The sequence below is a fragment of the Sphaerodactylus townsendi genome, linkage group LG07 (genome assembly GCF_021028975.2).
Source record: "Sphaerodactylus townsendi isolate TG3544 linkage group LG07, MPM_Stown_v2.3, whole genome shotgun sequence".
Classification (NCBI taxonomy): domain Eukaryota; kingdom Metazoa; phylum Chordata; class Lepidosauria; order Squamata; family Sphaerodactylidae; genus Sphaerodactylus; species Sphaerodactylus townsendi.
In genome coordinates, this window is record NC_059431.1 from 90,763,218 (window position 1) to 90,773,897 (window position 10,680).

The 10,680-nt window shown below is 41.0% G+C and overlaps 1 pseudogene; it reads right to left on the reverse strand.

Annotated features, from left to right (window-relative positions):
• Positions 1-925: 925 nt before the first annotated feature.
• LOC125437135 lies at positions 926-2,183 on the reverse strand (annotated as a pseudogene).
• Positions 2,184-10,680: the final 8,497 nt, after the last annotated feature.

A 10,680-nucleotide genomic window follows, 5' to 3' on the forward strand; every position in this document is an offset into this window, starting at 1 on the left:
ATATAGGGTGTTGAAGTGGAATCTGAAGTGGAAGTGGAGCTTTTTATTGGAGTTACCACAGCAAAAAAAGAAGAAGTAAATCTGTCTTGTAACCAGTTGCCTCCAAAGGGTAGTGGGAAGATAGAAACTCCACATTCCTGTAATTTAAAAAACCCCAATGAGTTCATGGCAGCACAAAGATTGAGTTGTGAGAGAGACTGGAGATAAAACATGTAACCATGTAAGGAAGGTGGGAGAATATTCCGGAATCCACTCACACAATGCGTGATGAAGGTACCATTTTGATGTTGTGACAGCCTTTCCCACTCAAGCTGAGGATATTTCAGTGCAGTTCACAACACAACTAGCCTTCCCCTTCTGAAGGCTGTTGTGTAAATTTTGGTTTTCCAGCCAGGATGCCACAGAAGAAATTCTCACCAGAGAATGATGCAGTAAGAGGAAAAATTGAGGCACCTCAAGTTTGAGACAAGTCTTTCCTTTCAATTTAAGAAGAGCCCAAGAGGACAAAATGAGGTGGGAACATGCAGTGATATAAGCCTGGAAGGAGCTGGTAGAATATGGAGGAATTTCAAAAACTGATTTTGGTCTCCTCCAGTGCCATTTTGTGGCTTTAAATAAACCCGTTTAAGGCAAGGAGATAACAGGTTTGTCCACAGGCTTTCTCAGTAATGTGGACTGTGAACCACAGAGCGTGCTCTAAGAGAGAGCTGGAATAACCAGCAAGTGATGATGCCCTCTCAGGAGCTGCACCAGAAAGAGGTGTGTCCAAAGATCCAGGAGAGAAGAGCTTCAGGAGAGTAGCAGTTTTAGAAGCCCGTAAAATGAAAACTCATGCATGACTGGGTTAGGCATGACTGGGTTGGGGATATAGATAAAAACTTTGTCCAGCAGCTGAGAGGGGTTCAGCCCATCAAGAGAGGGCTTTCTAGATGCGGAAACTCTCCTCTTTGCCATCGATGTGCTTGAGGCGAAGGTAGACGTCTGTGCCAATGCCCTGCAATGACTGGAGGGTCAGAGAGCCACCCAGGTATTCGGCATAGGCACGGGAGGTTGGCAGCCCAAAGCCAAGCCCATGCATAGGCCCTGATTGGGCTCTGTTGACCATTTCCACCAAGTTGCCAAACAGAGTATTCATACGTGGGTCCTGGGTGCTGGCTTCAGCGGTGGTAAAGTGATAATCAGTCACCTTGTCAACATGGTCGTGAGGGATTCCCGCACCTCGATCTGAAATCCTTAAGATCAAGTCAATGTCATTGTTGGCAATGGTGATGACAATGTCTGGCACGTTGTAGGGTGTGTCAAAGTGAGACTCCATGGTGGCTCGCATGGCATTCTTGAGCAGCTCCGGAAGGATGTAGTCAAGAGGCATGGAAATGAAAGGGAAGCAAGCAGCCACGTGCCCATTAATCCGCACCCGAGGAGCATTCCCGTACTTGTGTTCACACAACTGCCTGGTAAAATCAACCCATTTCTCAATGATCTTCTTCAGGAACAGGCGGGTGCATATAATCCCAACAAAAGCTGGCTTGTCCTCATGCAAAGCAAGATGGTGAGCGGCCAAAATCCAGATACCCAAGCGGGAAGTGAGCATCTTGTCCAGAAAAGAGCGAATCAGCTTCTCATCCTGTATGTGCTTCTGCTGAGCATTCTCGCAAGCCCTCAGCCAATAGTGTCACAATGTCTTTGTGGTCATCAAGGAGTTGCCGGACCAATTTGCAATACTGGGCTTCTGACTCATGGTCTGTAATGGGAGGAAATTCGCTCAGTTTCTGGAAGGCTCGAATGTAAAGCTCATGCACATGGAGGATGGTAGGGTTGCAGCCAATAATGAAGGGGAGACTCTGAAAACCTTTGATACGATGTGCTATGCGGACAGGTAGTTCACGATGCAGGTAACGGGCACTTTTCAGCAGGTGGCTTCCATCCTGAGACCGCCCCGTATACAACATTGTGGTGGGTGTCAACCTCACAGAGGGCTTCTCGGCTGCTATGTCGATGGCTGACTGGTTATAGAAGGAGGTAACTGTCTTTGATCTCTCACGGGCCAGTTCACATGAGGTGCTGGATCAGTAGCTGGAGAGTGGACCCGATGCACCGAGGCCAGGCAGAAAGAGTGGGAGCACACAAGGAACCCGGCTCCCTACTTCCCCTAGGTCCACCATCAACAATGATTTCCACATCATTCTGCTTCCACAGACATCTTTTAGGGTGACGAGTTACAGGAACATTTCTGTTTCCCCCAAGTTTCAGCACGGTCCCCTTAAGCAGGGCCTCCGTACATTCCCTCAAGTAAACTTGTTTACCTTATGCCAACTGCCTTGGTTCACAAGGACAAAGAACTCTGTTTTCATCGCCGATGCCAACCGGCACAACCGCCTCCACACTTGGACTAAACCACCTTGCCCTCCTATGGGGGGAGAAAAAAGAGGGGGACAGGCTGTCAATCTGTGATTGTGGCATGCAGCAGAGGTGTTGGAATGCTCTGCATTGTGCTAGTTGAACTTACTGTGATCAAATGCGAATCAGTCTCGTCAGTTTGTGTCAAACAGCATAATTGCCTACCAAACAGGTTCTGTGTCAAGGTTTTGAAAAAACTGTGTGTGCGGAAAGACACTGTCAACTCAAACCAACTGGCAGCCATTAGCATCACTAGGGAACAGTTAGCCAAAAACTGATTTTATTAAAACACAGCATTTACTTAAGACTGGTTTATATGATTTGCGACTGATTTAATTTCCTATTTCAACAATTAAAAGTGGAGTGAAGCAGTTATGCAGCAAGGTTGAGGTAGTAGTAGAATTTAACTGGGCAGTGTGAGAATGCACATGCCTAAAAAGCAAGTTATTCTGTACTGCACAGTTATTATGGTTATTATTTACAGAATGTATATCCCACCTTTCTGCCCTTATAAAGGCAGGCAAGCAGGATAATGATTGAAAACATATTTGATAAAATTAGACTATAAAACCATTAAAATCAGCCCCCTCCCAAAACATATATCATTAAAACAATTTTAAAAGAGTTTAAAAAGAGAATCAAACATAGGGGAATCACTGAGAAAACCCAAAAAGTACCAAAAAAAAGTTTTCACCCACTGGCAGAAGACAGCAAAAGAGGGAGAAGGAATTATTAAAAAGGAATACAGTAAAGTGGCATGTGGGACAGCCACCAGCTACTGAACAGCTCCTGAAAAACACATTCTGTGTTTGAGAATCCCTAATGCAGTACGCTTTCCCTCACCACAGAGCAACTGCAATCTACTCTTCCAGTTGGAATAGCTATTTCTATCTGACCACAACCATATGCAAAATTCCATTCACATTCCTTTAAGTAATTATCATCTGTCCACTTCCTAGAATTAGAATTAAGGTTTACATAAATACATATTTCCCACACAGATTAAGTCCCAGTAATTCCCTCTCTACTAACCAAGCACTGATTTCCACCTCCAGTGCTAACAAACTGCAGGCATACCTTGTGTTCCCCTTCACACACTAATCCATTCCTAGTTTCTCCCCTCTTTTCCCTCACAGTAAGTCGACCCAAGAGAGATTACCTTTTGCTCAACTATTTCCCACTGTTTTCTGGTAATAGGCAAGCTCTGCTTCTGAGTATGTGCAGAGATCCTTCTCCTTACCGCTGAACAACTACTATTTCTTCATATCCACATAATCTCAACCCAGGATTTTCTCAGTTAAAAAAAAAGTCTCCCTTTTCCATTATTCCAAAAATTCAATGATATGTATTTAAAATATTTTAGTCTTATCTTTCTGATAAGATGCCTGGCAGGTAACAACAAGAATTAAACATGTATTTTGTTATTGTTTGTATTCTTTTAAACTACTTACCCAGTGGAAAATATAACATTTTTTAAAAACTTTAATATTAATCGCTGACTGATATAAGGGAATGGAAGGAAGAATAAGCCAAGCATTTTCTTTCTGGCACTTACAGTTGCTGCTTCCTATAGACTTCATTGGAACCATTTCCCCTGCCTTTCTTTTAACAGTCAGACAATTGGACTTTCATTCTTTCTCCTCCCATCCCCACATATTTTTAAATGTTCATTTACCCCAATCATGGTGGACGGGGAGAAGCGCAGATAAATAGTGGATAGTGAAAATGTCTAATTTGCATTTAGAAGTGAGATATTGGGAAGAAAAGTTCAGATGGGAAAAATCAGGATCTGACATTTGCGTATAAAAATACATCAGTGTTTCTCTTCATGCTTGGCTGAGACGTGATAGTTGTGTAATGAATAATTGTCATTTTTGCCATTATGACAGGGTAAAATATATCAAGTACCTAGAGATTTGCCTGAAACTTTGGTCGGTTGTTTATGTATTACGTCTGGACTTCAGTTTTACCTCATGAAAAGTGGCATTTTAGAGCAATAAAGAAATATAGCTGCTTCTTGATAAGCATTAGTGGCCAGTATGTAAATGATGCTATGGAGTAAACCTGTACACATAAAGTATGTGTTCTGCCATTGAGTTACAGGCTCCCCATATGGTTAGAAACATGAAAGTCTTCTGAATCAATAGTCAACTTCTCTCCTTGTCCTCTGTATTAGCGATCCAACAAACTTATATTTACATCAGGGCAGAATCTTTGCCCTCAGGTTCTTTCCCCCCTTGAATTTTCTTTTGTCATTGCTTACACATAGGTTAATCAATGTGGTTCTCATTTGGAATTTGTTCTCTGTTTTTGTAGTGGAAACATCTAAATTCCACCAGTTTTTCAACATTTCCCTTTTACTGCGGCCCCTGGAGCTACCTGAAAGTGTGTATTTTAAATTGTGTGGTACCACAGAGCGTACTGATTCATTATGATGTTCGCCTACCTTTTGCTGATTTTCCTCAACCCTTGCTACAGCTGCCAATAGGCATGAAATAAAATCACAGGACCTTTAACAGAAGCTTACTGAGTGGAAATACAGCTGAAGCTTGTTATGGCATGGAAATGAATGATATCACCTGGTAACTAACATCTCATTTGGCCATGATTAACAGAACAGACTTTTATTCTCTAGGCCAATGGCAGCCTTTACAAGGGTTAACATCAAATGAAGGGTTCAAGTGCCACCCCTAGAGTTATCAAAAACCATATACACTGAACCCAGTACAGGAGCCAGCGATTGCAATTACTGAACAAACTTTAAGATCACAGGAAAACAACAGCTGCCGGTATCAGGGCTGACAATAAACCCCCATATTGGGACTAGCTGATGAAAGAACATGAAAGAACACCAGCTAAGTAAAAGGTGTCCCTGGCAGTGTTGTTTTATTCTGATGTTAAAATTTGTTTAGTAATTGCAATTGATGGTTCCTGTATTGGGTTCAGTGTATGTGGTTTTTTAAACCCTTGCAAGGGACCAGGAAACCCTTTCCTTCTCAGATGCCCAGAGCCTCTTCTTTGGCTTTTGAGTCACAGCCAAAGAACAGAGTGCTTGATGGAAAAATATTTTTTCCTCTTAGGCAGAGGTGTTAATCCTTCTGTTTCTGCCCTCAGTCTCTTGGGTGAAAATCAGGCCTCAGGAGTCAACCTTGCCAATCCATGTGACAAAATGCACCCCATTTTCATGGGAGGTGCAAGTTATTTGGACAGTCTGTAAAGGTTTCCCAGCAAAGAAACTCTAGTATGCATTTCCTGGACTTTATCAGGAGTGGTAGGCTGCTGCTAATGGAATCTGTGTCTCCACATGAGAAGCATGAGCCTTCCTTACTTGGTTCCAAGGAATAGATAGGACAACCTGGCTACAAACAGACTGCAAGGGTCAGGTTCTGTTTGGTTGCATCAGGATATTTCTATAGTTTTTCTTTGCCTGGGTGATGGGCCTGTACTAAACTTTTTGCCCAGTGGGTGTGTGTTTATTTCTTCAAATCCCATTGAGGGTTTTTTTGCAGAGAACAGGTGTACTGAATGCCTCCCTAATTGTTGTTGCTGCTCTGCAGTGCAAGCAAATCAACAATTCAGTGCCCAGTGCATCTGTGCACAATATCCCATTGCTTTGCAATGAAGGTAGTTGTTATTATTTATTTATTTATTTTGCGAGATCTCCATGGTTTTGGACAGCCTTTCTCTTAATCAAGTTATTCACTACTTTGTGTTCCTACTGCTTTTACTGTTCTGAATGCAATTTTTAAAAATCAAGCTTTTAGAAATCTTACTTTTAGATACTGTGCACTCGGGTGTTTAAAAGATTCACTCACTAGTTCATATAATTCTTTCCTCATGATAAAGGAAGCACTGCCAGGGGAAATCAAGGGCACGCCAGGCTCTCCCAAATTGCCCATAACTGGAATGGTGGCAGTGGACTACATCCATCCAGAATGAAGTCCAAAAAGTAGAAGGGAGTAGACAGAGTAAAAGTCAGTCTACCACCCCAAAAAGGTGCCACCTTATTGTATGCAATTATTGGTCCAGGTTGACAGGATATAAGCGTTTTAAATAAATAAATAATATCCCCTTGTCCTGCGATGGGGACCCTCCATTACCGCACAGTGCTGAACTCTCCTGTAAAAGACAAAGCCGTTAGAAGAGAACAATTGCAGCTGGAAAAATAGAGATTGCAGTAAAAGCCAAGAGGACAATAGACCGAAAGCCCCAGGCGCTAAGGTGACAAGAATGAGAGAGAAGACAAAAGAGAAACAGATACATCTTTCATCTCAGAGTTGTGCATTTTGTCGAAACAAAGAGAGAAGGCGAGAGAAAGACTCATGACAAATCATCCCTCATCTATTTCCACAGACACAATGCATGCCTAATAAATTTGCTCAACAATCTCCAGCAGTTACCAAGGAATAGAAGAGAATATACCGTTCTGTGGAGGAAAATACAATAGTTATAAATGCTTTCTGACTCTTTTATGCTGGTAAGAAGCCTGTTTTATATGAAAACAGAAACCAACCCCCCAAAAAGAAGAGTTCAATTTCTGTTTTATTAAGAATAAACTCTCAAATCATTTTGACAGGAGCAGTTACAAAGGGGAGTGAAGAGGCAGGATTCATAATTGACTTTGATTTCCAGTTATGCACTTGATTTACTAATCTACAGCCACCTTCTAATCTTCTCAGTTACATGGATTGCAGAACATGGATGTTCTATAAATAAGGGTACCATTCATGTAGGGTTATGTTGACATTTTAGAAAATGTAGAAAATTTAGGTAACCGGGTTTCAGATGATGGATAGTATACTGTATTATAAGAACATCCTCATGTTGGGCTTGTAGGCCTTTGTTGCATCCAGTTTCCATGGGAATTCTGATCCACACAAAATCTCTTTGCCATATTTGACTCTCGAGACTATCACTGGAGGTCTTGCATAGTGCAGTTGCTGAGTTTTGATGGCGAAAACCCCAATAAATCTCACCTCTACTCTGACCTAAATAAATGGCCTTATGTAGGCCACTGGTTCATCCTCGTCTTTCCACTTGGAATTTGGGGAAATAATACTGATCTACTTTGGTTACCAGAAGAATTACTGAGAATTGCAAAGCAGTTCAAATATTATTCAATGTTATTATTTGATATTACAGCGCAACAAGGGATATTCAAAAAAACATCATGGTAGATGATATAGAATCTAGGGCTCATTCCGCATATGCAGAATAATGCACTTTCAAACTGCTTTCAGTGCTCTTTGAAGCTGTGCGGAATAGCAAAATCCACTTGCAAACAGTTGTGACAGTGGTTTGAAAATGCATTATTTTGTGCGTGCAGAAGGGGCCCAAGGTTGGGTCCAGCCAGCTTTTTCACTCAGTCTTCTCAAGTTCTCTTCCTTATTACAGGCACTGTCCCTTGCAGCTTTTGTCAGTGAAATCTCCATCATTCCCAGCATAGCAGTTTTGGGTAGTCAGAGGAATCTGTCCCTCCCTTTTCCACTAACCCTCTGTTTAGTATGATTGTGCATTTGAGCTGCATCCAAGCAAACAAGATAACCAGGCATGGTCTTTTCTTCTTTTGAAGAAAAGGAAATGATCGTTCCTGGGCTACCAGCATTCATACTGGTTTCACGTATGACAGTGAAATTGCCTTTGAACGTCCTGTCTCCCCCACATCTGTTCACTGGTAATGTAGAAGTGAAAGGAGAAAGGAGGTATTTGTAATGCTAATTTCCATTTTAAAGAGACAGTTTCCTCTTAGAAGGAATGGGAGTCAAAGAAATTTGTAATGGGTGGCTTGACTGTTAAGGACTTTGTGCACCACAAGCAACCAATCTGGGACTAGGGAGCCGATCTTTAAGATGGCTTCTCCAGTCTTTATAGCCATACTTTCATGTGGCATTTTTCCTATGTTCCCATCACCTCTTTTGGCTGTATGGAATTAATTGGTCATCACAGGTCTAGCCAGGAATGGGGCGGGGGGGTGGATATCTGATTGGTCCAGACAGGGAACCTTTTTATAATGAACATCTATTCAAGGATGGTTTTTTTTAAAAAAAACTTAATTCATTGTGTAATCCTAAAGAGAATCACACCCTTCTAAATCCATTGAAGTCAAATTACCCTTATTAAGGGTGAAACTCTATTTAGGATTACACTACAACCTTACAACACAAGGGAGATAAGAGGATTTCACACATGTTTTCATATGTCTTTCAGCATCTTGTGAGCACAATGTGAACATTGGGTCATTGTTCATGGGAAAGAGGAAGCAGAGGATAGACATTTGTAATGTGAATGACCATTCTAGCTACTTTTAACATTCATGTTACAAACCTGATAGACACAAAAACTATTCCAAGCTTCATGCGTGAAAGTTACCTACTATTCAGAAACAATGTCATCACACTCTGTCCCATTCTGTCCAAGAGGCAGTTTTTTCTGGGCTTTAGTTCATACTTCTGCTTGGTAAAATGTTGTTTCAAAACTAGATGAAAAGAACTATTGAACTGTGTAAGAGTTTTTGAATAATAACTTCTGAATATAATGATCCTCTTTAATCCCCACTTAGAATCACAGATGAGATCAATGAAGGGCACAATGTTTGTTTTCCTCTTTTCCTTCTGTTATGCTGTAGCGTAGTGTTCAAGATCGCTGTTCTTTAAGCACTGTGAAGTACTCCTCTGATGCTCCAGCAAACACAAGGATGAGTACTCAGAGCTACCACAGCAAGGTGGGAGAGGAAAACATTTTGCATAACATAACTGCATTCTTCCAAAATCGAGAATGTAGATCGCCCTTACTTGGAGATGCAGTCTTTATGTACAAAGTATGCAAAGTCTAGCTGTGGGCATGGCAAATTAAAGAGAATGAACTCTCCAAGATATCAGATGTGATCTGCTTAAGGATAAAACCAAATTCTAAAACCCAGCTAAACTGATGTGAATATCCTCATTTTAAGTTTTGTTTCTCTAAGGTGCAAAGTGAACCCCTGATTGTTCATTTTCACACCAGTTTCTCACTTCCCCTTCCCCAAGCAAAGTCAACACATTTGTCAACAAAATCTTTGTGAAAAGTGCAGGTGAACATAACCGAGATGACAGCAACATAACCGAGATGAACTAAAACCAGATGACAATAAACAAAACCAAGAAGTATGGAAAAGGCTCAGATCAGCTCACCCCTAGATCTGACTTTCTGGAGCAGTCAATTGGGAAGTCAAAAGGCAATTAAAACTTCCCTTCAGCACTGATGCTTGTATTACCTAGGCTACAAAACAATGTATTTGTACCAGCCTCTAATGTACACAATCAGCTGCAGCTAGAGAGCAGCAAGTAACTGAAATTAAAGGATTAGTGAAACTAAAATGGGGGAAGTGGGGGCATTAAGTCTACAGAATCAATTCTGCAGCTGCTTACATGCCCACTGTCAAACCTGACCCTGGTAAAAGGAAGGCAGAGCAAGAACAAATGGCAAAGTAGTACAAGTCTCCTACGGTACTTCTCATATCAGCAGGGAAGCCTAACCTAGAAAATTTCACTGGGACACCAAAGACCTGGCCTGCAACAATGATGCTGAAGAACAAACATAGGCCATCACATGTATTTTGTATTCAAGTCAATTATGAAAAACATACATAGGCCCCTAAAGGTAGCTTAATTTTTCATGTGTTTGCTATGAAGTGGAGCTAACCAAGTTAAGGCACATGTATGAACAAGCATCTGTTATTTCTCAGTAGCCATTCACTTGAACATTGTAACAAAAAGTCAGGATTTATTTGCAGATGTACCGTAAAGGAAGCCAGATACGTGCATTTTGTAGTAGGATATTAAAAGTAAGTAGCAGTCAGTGAGGAAAATGAGTAGGACACCGTAGGATTTATCATTACCACTTTATAACTGGGTAACTAGATACGGTATATTGTTTGCAATTATTAAATACAAAATTGGAAGGCAAGTCACTTGATGTATAATATCTGTTATAGCCCCCTTGTTATAGACCACAATATAGTTTTTGGTGTACACATGATAAAATAGTGTTTTGTTTTTAATTTTTAATTCTGGATGTTTTCAATCTGTGCATTTTTAAAATCTCATTAAGTGGATTGTTATATTTTGTTCCCTTGCAGTCTGGTGTTGTGTTGGTAGCCTCCTTAAGTCTGAGGAGATGAGGGAGGATATAAATGTTTTGAATAAATAAAGAACATTATTACACATCACCGTGCTTTAAACCATTTATAATTCAATCCCAGCTGTGTTTACTCAGAAGTAAGCCTGTCTGGTTTCATTGAGGCTT